The 13,336-nt window shown below is 39.1% G+C and overlaps 1 protein-coding gene across 1 annotated transcript in view; it reads left to right on the top strand.

Moving 5' to 3' along the window:
• The window catches only part of ANO1 (anoctamin 1), a 169,517-nt gene that overhangs the window by 31,135 nt on the left and 125,046 nt on the right, over positions 1-13,336 (top strand). The gene's annotated exons all lie outside the window — the stretch shown is intronic.

Below are 13,336 nucleotides of genomic sequence, written 5' to 3' on the forward strand. Positions count from 1 at the left end.
AACAGTTTAGCTGTTTGCTTCTCTGATCCCTAATCCAAACCCTTCTTTATTCTAGACATACTGCATGTCCCTTTGGTCCTCTTTTACTTTATACTTCTCCAGGCAGAATGCTCTATTTTGTGTGGTCCAGCATTTGTGTGAACATAAATATCTACATTGTATCTTCATCCTCTCCAGTATGTAATTCAGTTGTGTTCTTAAATACATGCTCAAACTCCTTAAATCTGGATGGCCAAAATCTTCCATTTTGTTTATTCCATGTGCAGACATGGTAATTCATGTTATTTTCATGATTAACAGCCTGTATATCTTCCCAGAAATCTTTTCTTTGAACTCAGTATTATCATTTTAGTTTAAACTCTGCTGCTTGTTCATTGTGGTCATAGAATCACATTGAACACCTCAGATTCATATTAAGATTGTCTCCATTGCCTTTGTTCTTCCTGTATTATTTACTGATCTATTTATTCTCTTGAAATATTTTTATTGTTCCTCTCAGTTTGCATCCATTGAGGTAGCTGACAAAATTTAAAAACAATAGACATATTATCATTAGAAAAACAACTGCAAAATACTAAAATGGACTTAGTAAACAGATAAATACCAGTAAGTAAAATGGACTTAGTAGGTGTGTGTGTCTATATGTGCCTTCAAGTCACCTGTTGACTAATGGTGATTCAATGAATTTCATAGGGTTTTCTTAGGGAAGACTGAAGGGTGTTTTAGCCAGTTCCTTCCTCTGAAATATAGCCTATAGCATTTGGTATGCATTGGCGGTCTCACATCCAAGTCCTGACCAAGATGAGATGCAATCTGGTGCCTTTAGAGTATTTAGGCCCTGGACTTGGTAGGTAGCCCACATTTAACAGCAATAAAATAAAATAATACCAATAAATTATAGAAAAAAGATTGTAGAAGGGGAAAGGCTTGGACCTCTTGCAGTGAGAATGGGTGTCTGTTGAGTTGTCAGAGGGAAAAGAGCTTAAAGGCAAGGACCCGCAACTGGAAGAGAATCTACACTAGATCATTATAGCAATTCAATCCAATTTTAACTGCCATGGCTCTAACTTGTGCAATCCTACAATTTGTACTTTAGTGAAGTAGTAGAAATCTCTGTGAGACATCTCTAGTTCAGGAGAATTGAACTACAGTTCCCAGGACTCCATTGTATAGAACCATTATATTTAAAGTGATATCAAACTGTTGGAACTCTGAGAAAGCCCTGCTATTTGTTGCCATTGACTGGACCTCAGAACGTGTGAGCATTCATCTAGCATATCCTCTCATGACATATCAACACATTGGACCTTATCACACGAGGCATTTACCGCTGCCCAAACGTTGCCCAAACACTCCAGAAGCGCTGGAGGTGGGATCATCCATCACACTTCTCTAACGTAATTGAGGCTTCCCACTTTCCTTCCATTGCTCAAGCATTCACAGGAAAGCTAGGAGAAGCAATTTTTTCAATTATGTAAGATCCTGTTACTTATAAAATGGCTTCTCCAGGCTTCCCCGCAAATGCTTCAGTGACGGAAGGAAAGCAGGAAGCTTCAATTATGTTAGAAAAGCACGACGGATGATCCCACCTCCAGTGCTTCTATAACATTTGGGCAACACTTGGGCAGCGGTAAGTGCTTCATGCGATATGGTCCATTAACTTTCTCTCCTCATTTTTTTGCTCAAGATGTGCCCCATTTTTCAGAGGGCTCACTTATAAGGGAAACAAGCTTAGGATCCTGTGGTTTTTATTTCATATCAGTCTGACTTCATCATATATTTCTGTTTTCCCATTGAAGAGTTTTAATTGAATGTTTTGTTCCATATATCTTCAGTCAGTGCTGCTGTCTTCCATGCTTTTCATGTCTGTCTCCAGAGTTGTTTCTACATTTACTTTCTTTTTCTAGGTCTTACTTTGAAGACTAATGTTTTCTTTTAAAAAGAAACAGAGATAAAGCAGTGACACCAGTAGAAGAAGAATATGCATGCTAATATAAACAGGGGAGTAAAGGTTTGAAGTCTATCCGGAACATGAATAAAGTCTGGAACAGTTTCATTGTTTTTAATATATCTGTTTCCCTCTTTGGCTCAAATGAGCTCTTAAAAAAGAAACTAAGGAAATGAAGCATTTACAGGGATGAGAATAATGAGAACAGAACAATGGATGCATGTGTGAATGAGATGCACAGAAGGAAAGATAAGTGACAAAGTTACAGGAGTAGAGATAGATATATACAAGTGGGACCTGCAACAAAATCCTTGCTTTGTGTAGTGCTCCTGTTCAAACTTCCAGATTGCTAGCTATGCCTTTTCTAGAATTCCTATTCACCCACCTTCAGCCCATTCAGGTTGACTCTAAAAGATTGGCTAATAATCTTTGTGACTTTGTTGTTAGTGTATATGATGTGTTGTACGTTATTTTGAATATGCACCTATATGATGTGGTGGCTAATTATGGGAAAGTATGCAGACAATGCAGAAATGTGTCAGTGAGCCATCTTTCTAGTGCAGTGATTGAAAAAATGGATTATTAGATGAACCTAGAACAATCTGTGGCATATCTGAACACAAAACACCCTGTGTTGAATTGTCCAGTCAAATCTTGCAGTAAGTTACATCAGGCAATTTTTCTTATTTAACAGTCTAGGCCTAGGGATCAGTTTTAGGAAATATTATGATTATGTGTGAATTTATCCAGTATTTGATTCCAAGGCAAGAAGTAATTTTCATCTCCAGCTAATGCTTTGCATAATGCCCCCCCCCCCCCAGCTCTCTTACAGTATTGTCAATAACTTGGATTTCACTTTGGAGCCAATGTATAGGTGGGCCAAAATCTAACATATAGGATTGGTTTACGAAGTAATACAGCTGGGTCTCAATAAATGTCTGGGTTAAATTCCTGGACTCCTGATATTAGGTGTGCATTCTGATGGAGCTGAAGTTGCTACAAAGGTAATGAATTTACTCAATCCACCACCAATTTTAAAGAGGTTTAAAGCATAAAGCATCCAATTTTACCTTCTCCATGCATAAGAAGTGTGCAGATGTTCTCCAGAGGGCTGGGGTAAGCTGGCTTGTCATTAGACAACAGTTCCTTGCTAGAGAAGCATACAGGGAGATAGCAACTGGTACAAACTGTGTTCCTCTTCTGCCTTGTATTCTCCACCAGGCTTCCCAGGTAAAGAAAGAGAAGTTGCCCGTTTTCTGCTCTGTCTTCTGCCACAGGTGTAAAGGGCACATTAGGAGGAGATTCAGCACAGCTCCTACAGTACCCTCTCCAGCAGCTTTGCCAAATTAAAAAGGAAATGTTTACTCACACATACACACACCTAAGAAAACAGAAGAAACCAATTCCACTTCCAGCCCCTCCTTCTAAGCAGGCAAAGAAAACCCTTTCCTTCCAGCAGTGCAAGACTGCAATTGCTTTCTTCCCCTCCCAGCTTCCCCAGTCTAGGAATGTTAAAGAAAACTGCTCCAGCCACTTTTCCCTATTGCTCAGAACTTTACACCAAAATTCTATAAAAGCTTCACTCCCATACCTTAGCTTCATTCTCTCACTCTTCCCTGCTTGTTTTTCTGCTTTGCTCAACTCCACAGACATTTTGGTAGAACTATGCATTGTGGGTAAAACTTTAATTCATTTATTTATGGAAAAATTGTAAATTGTAAATTTTATAAATTGGAGTAATGTGGACTGAGGCATGCTTGTATAACACAATCTTGAGCTTCTTGTTTTCTCAGTCCCTCTGCTTTCCTTATCTCTTTCCTTGAAGAAGTCCATAATTTGATATTTGAACAAATTGTGGTTTGTTCTCATGCTGTAAGCTAGTATTTGAAGCCAAACTTTGATCTTAGTTTTCAGGCCTAATATGCAAGAGCAAAGCACCATTTCCTGGTTTTACAAAATGTTAAACTATAGTTTGCTACAACCCTGGGAGGAAAAAGATTGTGACATGGAAAGGTCAGGCAGTATGAGAGGGTGGATATGCCACATCTAAGTACATCTGTTTTAGCCCTTTGTCTCCGTAGATTGAAGCAACTCTATTAGTATTCCATCTGTCCTTGGTGATTTCTTCAGAGTACTCTGAGTGCAGCTTCCACTTCACTTTCTAAAAAAGTAGATTCTTCTTCATATGATTCTTCCTTTTTTCACTTTATTTTTATTAACAATAAGATAAATAGATTACATAAGAAATTTTACATTTTGTTACATCAACAGGAAAGTTTCCATACCATGCATTGACACTGATCATTTAATATTACATATTCTCATCATGTCTGATTGTTTGCTTTAATTCATCTATTCCAATTTATATCTTAAATTAATTAAATCTGGTACTTACACAAAATAATCAAATAAACAAATACCATACACAATGTTTTTTATTATAAAATTTATATTATTAATTAGTTGTCTAATTTGTTTATCATTTATTATTGTTTACCAAGATATCTGTTTGTTCTGTTTTAGACTTCCAGTTGTCTTTCCTCTTTGTCTGGCTTAATTTTGTACCTTTGTCCACTTCTGCTTTCATGTACTTTTGTGTGAATAACTTCAGTATGTATTATTTTCCTTGAGTTACATAATCATATATTGATTGCTTTATGTGTTCTTTGTGATGTTTCTTTTAGCTTCATTTGTTCTTGCAGTATTCTATGATTGAATTCCATTCTTTTTCCATTGTTTCTGATGATTTTTCCATTTAACCAATTAGTTAATTTGTCTGTCTTTATTACGTTTAACAGTTTTATCAACCATTAGTCTGTATTTTGGATGTTTTCTTATTTTCCACCTTTGTGCTGAGTATTCTGGCCATGGAAACCATATATAGTATTGCCCTCCAATATTTTCTCCCTGTGTGATTACTGTATATACTCATATATAGGGCTAGAATTTTAGTTAAAAATTAACCCAAAAAAGCTAAGTCAACTTATTGAGGGGTCAATGTCAGTACTGTACTTTGACTGTTATCAAAAAGGGACTATCCCCTAGTGAAAGGCAAGAGTGTAATTTGTTATGAAACCACTGACACATACCACTTCTGCGCTCTCATCCATCCAGTCTTCACTGTGAGCACAAAGAGTTATATCTTCTGGAATTTTGTAAGTTCTTTGCCAATGGCCTGTTACAGACAGCCAAAATAAAGCTGCTTCGAGTCACAGTGGAGATATGGTGTTTCAATGATGCATGCGTCCTAAGAGTCCAGAAATCGCACCAAAGCCACACTTCAGCCCTAAGGACTGGAGCGTGGCTTTGGTGTGGCTTCTGGACTCTTGCATCATTGAAACACCATACCTCCACTGTGACTCGAAGCAGCTTTATTTCGGCTGTCTGTAACAGGCCAATGTTTCCTTTCCTTCAACCTTAAGATCCTTCATAACATGTCCCTAAGTTTTAACCACGACTTATCCACGGATCATGTCAAAATCCATACTTTTAGTCCCAAAAGATGACCTTGTCTTATACATGAGGTTGACTTATAGTCAAGTACATACTGCAGGTATTTTATTTGTAATTTTAAATAAATATATTTCTGGGAGCTAGTATTTTATTTTCAGTATTTTGCAGATGGTTAAATGAATATGGGTCCAGAGAGCCCTCAAATGAATGTCAGTCTTTTATCTGTTTCATATAGTTCTTCCATGTATTGCTTCCATCTCCTTTCCCCCCCATACTTGGACATGTAATGTGTTCCCCTGCTGTTCATAGGTCACCCCCACTCTTGGTTTAAATTTCCCTTTGATTTCTTGAATGTTGTGGTGGAGGTCACTTTAAGTCTGGCTCCTCAGCAAAAGCTTATCTGACATGGGAGACTCTACCGGCAGCACTGCTGCCATCAGCATTGCCTCATACCCCACAAGAGCATGGTCCCACCGCAACAAAAAGGTAGTGCCACATATTACCAAGCAATGATTTGGTGTGACATTTGAATCAGATTGCATGAATTCCCAGTAGGGCAAGTGAATTTCTTACAGCTATTCTTCCTCTAGGAACTGGGTGGTAACAAATGTCCTGTCCTGTACATCCCCGAAAGCAGGGGTTCCCAACCTGGGGGTCACCAGGTTGGGATTCCCCCCTGCCTCCCCCTCCTCCTTTTTTCTCTGCAGGTGCTGGCGCTAGCGCCGACAACCTCAAGGAGAAAGGGCCGGGGTCGCCTCCTCCCCTTCCCTTCTCCTCGCGGGTGACCTCGAAGGCACCCGCAAGGAGAAGGCAAGAGGGCCGGGGTCGTCTCCTCCCCTCGCCTTCTCCCCGTGGGTGCCCACAAAGGCGCCCGCGAGGAGAAGGCGAGAGGGCCGGGGTCGCCTCCTCCCCTCACCTTCTCCCCGCGGGTGCCCTCAAAGGCACCCGCGAGGAGAAGGCGAAAGGGTTGGGACTACAAGCCCCAGCGGCCTTTGCAACCGGAGGTCCCACCCCTTCTTCCCCAGTGGCCTCCCTGATTGGTTGGGAGGCTGGGAAGGGGCGGGACATCCAGCCGTAAATCCCGCTGGGACTTGTAGGCAGTCGAAAGTCCCACCCCTTCCTCGCCTCCCAACCAATGAGGGAGGTCACGGGCGGGACTTTCGCCCGGAATAGGGGTCGCGGCCCAACAAAGGTTGGGAACCGCTGCCCTAAATGTTATAGTAAATCAAAGCCTGCTATTTTGGGTTTGACTTCCTAGTTAATATGACCTATATGCACTGGGAGCATTTTCCACTTTTGAGATGGGTCTCAGTGTTTTGTGTTATGGTTGAGTGCTATGGATGAACCTTAGTGTTAAAGGTTATGTGGGGATGGTTATTGGTTGGTAAATGAAAATTTTGTACACAAAAATTTGGAAATTTTGCACAACGAAATCCTATATGAAGTTTGCTTATTTTTTTCTGCCTTGATGCAATGGTTAGCAACACAGAAAGTCCTTTTGTTGTTATTTTTAAATAACATTTCTCTATTGGGTTCACATGGATTCCTTTGGACCAAAGCAGATGTGCATGTACTGAGCTATTTGTTCACCACAGCTATTTCATTTATAACTTTTTCCCCTTCTTTTTAAAAACTGAAGTTTTTTTTTTAACCCTCCATGCTTTGGTACCCTCTTGTAGGAGCTTTGTAGTAGAATTCTCCCAGTTGAACTCAGTCCCATGAGGGATTTCAAAGACCTCCCCCCCCCCCCCCCGCCAAACTCCCTTCCTTGGCACAACTTCTGTTTTAATTATAGTCTGCATAATCTTCCCATGGCCAGATTCATTAGTTTGCCAGATATGTTGAACAGATAGAGAGAATTCTCCCCTTAAAACCATGGGGCAACCAATAAATGCGACTATCAATATTTTCACAGCGTACAAAATTAATTTAAAGGAACCATTACTATATGAAGTTATGATAGTCACCTTCCTAGGTCACAGCTGCCTATCAGGCTTTATTATGGCTGCCTGTTTTTGGAGAGAAAATGTCATACTAATGGGGCCCTGGTTCAATTAAAGAAGACAGTTCTCATGTTTTTAATTAACATATAAGTGTTGTATAGGAGTTCATCCTGCATGTTGAGCTACCTAGTCTTTCTCTTGCCATACTTCACCTGATTCATCTTGCATTGTTAGGTGCATTTGACATAGGTGTGTTGGTTAGGCTAAATAAACTTTGAATGGTCTGGTTTATGCAACTGTCTGAAATATACCACAATTTACTATGAATGCATATCTCCTATTTAATATCCAGAAATTAGGTTCATGTCACAAGTGAAATTCCATGAAGTTAGCAGCTATTTTATTGGTACAGAAATGCAGGGATTGAAGATTTCTGGGATTAGAGGCTTTATTAAGTTCCGGAGACAGGATTGAATAAAAACAAAATTAGTTTGTTACCCCGAATAAACTATTTGAGAAATACGGATTTAGAACCCTAAATATTTTGTGTGGTATGCAAATATGTCCTGAAAGAGAAAGAAGTTTGTACATAGTTTAATCATTCTGCATGTCTTAAATGAAGATTCTGAACAAGATTTAAATCTATTCTGGACAAGGTTACTGCCTGTATTAGATGGTTCTTTAGAGTATTTTTTTTAAAAAAAAATAACCATCTGTATTACACAATTGTATTATATACCTACAAGTGGCTGATCAGTGTTACCTATGTATTTATGGCTAAATGCTTCAAGCTCATTAATCAGAAATTTAACTTTTGGATGAAACAATCCCATTTTTATTTACACTTACCAGCCCTTGTTTACTTTAGTCATTATGTAGAAGGAAGAAAAATCTAAGGAGTCTGGTTTTAGTCTAAGTCTTTCCTCTTTTATAATCCAGGTAAACAAAAGACTGTAATCTGGAGGGACTCAAAATTTGGTGGGAGAAAGCAATGTTCTTTCCTTCAGCAAATAAATCAGCTCACTGCACAATGCTTTGGCTTTATATGAATATAGAAGGATGTGTATATTAAGGATAAGCAGACCTATCAACAGAGGGAAATCACTGACAGATCTTAAGTATGTCCTGTGTACAAGTAACCTCTCTTTGCTGACAGGTCTGTCACATTTGTTCCTTAATAACTGTTGACAAGAGGCAGACTTTATGACAACCTTTTTGGTAGTTTATTTTAAGGGAGATAGTTTAATTTTCTTTTACTCTTTTATGGTTAATTTATCATTTTTTTAAACAAAGAAAATCTGCTTGTGAGGAGGGTTACATTTGGGTAGATCTGCGGAAAGTAACTGGTTATATCAGAGGGGATGTAAGCAAAGGATAAAGATGACAGCTGGGTTATATCAATGGTATTCAGTTCTTTGACCTCAGAGGAAGTTCCTGAAACTCCATGGCTTATGTGTTCATGACACTGACTGAAAAAAATGAGAGCAGCATGTACATTATAATTGTAAGTCCTGACACTGTATTCCGTATTAGACTGTTAGGTTATATATGTGGTGTTTAAAGAAAAGATACTTACTTGTACCAAACTTTTTTCTGTATCTAGTGCTCATCCAAGAATTTGCTGCCTGAGGTTAAAAATAACATTTCCCCCAACCCCAAGTCAAAGTGCATAGTAACCAAAGCTGGCCAAGTGGATACATATGGCAGAAAAATCCCATAAGTGCCTCCTTCCCACCCATAGTAATAAAAATATAATACAGGTTGAGTCTCCCTTATCTGGAATTCCAAAATCCAAAATGTTCCAAAATCCAAAATTGTCCACATGGGTGGTTGAGATAGTGACACCTTTGCCTTCCAATGGTTCAATGTACCCAACTTTCGTTTCATGCACAAAATTTTTAAAAATATTGTGTACAAAATTAGCTTCAATCCATATATATATATATATATATATGGTGTATATGAAACAAATGAATTTCACATTTAGACTTGTGTCCAAAATTCTGAGATATCTAATTATGTATATGCAAATATTCAAAACTGTGAAAACTCTGAAATGCAAAACACTTCTGATCCCACGCATTTCAGATAAGGGAAACTCAACCTTTAATAACAAACTAAATATGTAACAGTATGAAAAGGAATCTTAAAGCACCTTTGGGACTAACTGTGTGAAAGACATTGTAGCACAAAGTTTTGTAGACTTGGGCTTGGCATAGTGGTTTGAATATTGGATTCTGGAGACCAGGGTTTGATTTTCCAGCTTGGCCATGAAACCCACTGGATGACTTAGACAATTCAAATGCTCTATTAACCTCAGTAGAAGGCAATAGCAAACTCCTCTGAATAAATCTTGCCAAGAAAGCCCCATGATAGGACTGCCTTAGGTCACCATAAGTCGGAAAGGACTTGAAGGCATGCAACAACAACAACCTTCCTCAGATGTGTGGAGTAAGTCCATGCATCTGAGAAACTATACCTAGTTTACAAAAACTTATGCTGCAACTTCTTTCACACAGTTAGTCTTAAAGGTGCTATAAAATCCTCTTTCATACTGATATTTCAGACTAGCATGGCTATGTCTCTGAGTTCTAAATATGTAACAGTTTGCTGACTTTTCAGGCTGTCTGAAGTGACTGCCTCAGCCTACCTCATGGTAGGACTGACTGTTCTCATTTGCTGATCAAATTCTTTCATCCCGAAGTCTTCCACACTCCATCACAGTGCATTCACTCACAAGATCTTCTTCCTATTATGTCCACTCCCTGGCCCATACACACTTGGGGTGAAAATGGAAAATGATTAGGGTTGAAAACTTAAATCAAGCAATTAATTGTACCAATTAATCAAGATGGGTAGCATGAAGTGTAAAAGGAAGAGTAAAGAAAATAAAATGACAAGGTTTTTAAATAGCAAGGTGATGAGAGAACTAAAATAAATTTCATAACCATAACTCAGCATGAGATTAATTTTAAAAAAAACTGCCAAAAAAATAAGAATAGCAGGGTTATATCCTGTCAGAGGAACAATCATGTTCCTATTACAGAAATACAATATATATTTAAAAGATAAATGTCAGAAACATGTAGACTGTTCAGACAGTGACTATGGACTAAACAGAATAGACAAGTAATTAAAATTAAACTGAAATGCAAATTAAACACTAGGCAAGGACATTTAATGTGAAATGACAGAACTATCACTGTATCGCAAAAGATAAAGACAGATGGTGTACATTGCCCAGAAAGGAACAGCCGAACATCAGAAGGGCTGTGTTCATTGCTACAGGTCTGTAGAAGTTGCCTCCTGAGAAAGAAAGACCCAGGAAGAAACCTGCATAGTAGGTGGTAAGGATGCAGGTATCCCCACCTGTTTTGTTTTTTGGTTTTTTTCAGATGTTTAAGATCAGGTAGTCCTTGGCCAATCAGAATGGCTAGATTGTTGAAAAAACAGGATAGCTTTTTACCTAGAGTTTTATTTGCTTTGTAATTAGCATAAGCTTTCATAGACAGTGGGGTGAAACAGACGTGCTAAATAAAGCAGTTTCCAACCACTTTCAAGGTGGGGCATTTCGATGAAGCATGCCATGAAAGCGGCTGGAAACTGGACTGAAGTCATGCTCTGGGGCTAAAAAGTGGGGGAAAAAGAAGGATGCACACTTTCCAGGCTAATTGGGAATATCCCAGCTTCTTTTTATTCCAGATTTTAGCCCCAGAGCATGACTTCAGTCCAGTTTCCAGCCGTTTTCATGGTGTGCTTCATCAAAATGCCCCTCCCCCCCTTGAAAGTGGTCGGAAACTGTTTTATTTAACCCGTCTGTTTCACCCTATTGTCTATGAAAGCTTATGCTACAACTTCTTTCTTTTAGCCCATGCATCTGAAGAAGTAGATCAAGTGTATCCAAGTTTATGGTACAATTTCTTTCACACAGACTCAAAGGTGCTACAAGTCTCAGCAGTTATTCAATAGGTGGGATAGCTGCACTCACTCAAGAGTATTTAAGGAATCCTCATGGTACATCCTTTTGGTATGAAGAAATGTTCCACCGCCCCAGGTACCTGCAGATATTTACCCTGGGAAAGCACATAACAATATCTCAGATGCCCTGTAGAGAAAGGTTGGTGTGATAATAGTTGATGTTCAGTTTCATCTCTATTGTTTCCTCCAAAAACAATAGAAACTCAGTAAGCATTTCTTTCTTCTTGGAGGGAAAGCTGGGACTCAAGACAGCACACATGATTTAAAACAAATGCAAATAAAAGCACATATCAATAAAAACATATAATATTGTGGGAAATCAGACTAGCTGCTTGGAGCAGCTTCTGGCCACTCCAGCCCCAGTCGGCCCCCAGTTGGTTGGGAACTGCGGCAACCAGACAGCCCACTGTGAAATCCACTCTAAAAGCCATGGGCTACTGTGGCAGTTCCAAATGACCCACTGGCAGGAGCAGTTTTTCTTTTTGCTGATGTCTTCGTAGTGGCTCCGGCAGATCCAGGGACATGCGTCCTCAGCATGCCATGCCCTTGAAGCGGCCAGAAGCCGTATCTTTTGGCCCATGTTTTTTGAGCCACAGTGAAATATAATTAAACTATCAACAGAATTTAAAGATGTTTAAAATGTATCCTTTTAAAAAGCAAGATCTGAAAATAGTACAGGATAGTAATAAAATCCTATACAAAGTAAAAGCATATGAAGACAGTGCTCCAAATCCTGTCAGGAAAAAAAATCCTTTCACCTGCCCTGTGGAAGGACAACAAGAAGGAATCCAATCTAGTCTTCTTAGCAAAAGAGTTCCAAAGCATGGCAACAGCCACCAAGAAAGACTTATCTTATGTTTCCACCATGTGAGGGTGACAGGACCAAGAGAAGGGTCTCTGTTGTGAATTTCAAATCCTTTGCAAGCTCTTATGGGAGTATAAAATAGCAATAGCAATAGCAAGTACATTTCTATGCTGTTTATCAGTGAACTAAGCACTCCCTAAGTGGATTACAATGTGTAAGCTAATTGCTCCCAACAAGCCATGTACTTATTTTAGCGACCTACAGAAGGATGCAAGGCTGAGTGGACCTTGGAGCCACTGGGATCGAAGTCACAACTTTGTGGCTGCAGAACTGGCATTTAACCATGGCAACATCTGGACTCCCTCAGGTTGCTAGACCTAAATCCTAAATCCTTCAGATTGCCAGGCCTAAAAGGTATATGGCTTTATAGTTCATAACCAGTATTTTGATGACTTTGGAAATAGAATACGTTGTCTATCTAGTATCCCCTTGCCTTACCAACGTCTCTTGGTCATGGGGAAAATTTAATGCTTGTCACTGCTGCAGTATATTATGTCTCATCATTTGTCCTCCAATTTAGACCTTCCATCAATTTGATCATTTTCTTACAACAGAAAGATCCATGATTTACAATGTTCTGTATTTGAATCAGAAACTTGCTGCACTAAGAGGCCACTCCTGCATAGCTCCTGAGGATATGACTTTTCTAGTTGTCACAACTTAGTGAAAGGCAGAGATGACCAGGACAGGACTGTGCATTTATAGCTCAGTAATACAACTGAAGGCCCTCTCCATTTGCATCAGCAGTGTCTTACTTCTGTCAGCCTCACTACAAAAGCATCTTACTTCTGTCAGCCTCACCTGATCAGGGAAAATTTGTAGACAATCAAGGAAGCTTCTAGCAGTCAATTCAGCAGAACTGGGCCAGATGAAAAAATAGAAGACATGTCTCCTATTTTCTGCTGTTTAGATTGGGTGCAGTATTTGTTTCCCTCAGATGGAAAAATAGTCAAATCTGCTGTAAAGCAGATTCCTATATCCCATCCCAGTCCACCCAGAATCTGGAAATGTTATTTGGAAGAGGGGGTCATGAAGTAGGTTATCCAAATGAAACAGCAGCTATATAATCCACTGCTAATATTGTAAAAACAATTTTAATTTTTGGTTTTTTTAAAAAAAAATCTGCTTTTATTCCCCTGTCTCATACAT

The sequence above is a fragment of the Sceloporus occidentalis genome, unplaced genomic scaffold (assembly GCF_023333645.1).
Source record: "Sceloporus occidentalis isolate IW3139 unplaced genomic scaffold, rSceOcc1.0.p SCAF_4, whole genome shotgun sequence".
In the NCBI taxonomy this organism is placed as follows: domain Eukaryota; kingdom Metazoa; phylum Chordata; class Lepidosauria; order Squamata; family Phrynosomatidae; genus Sceloporus; species Sceloporus occidentalis.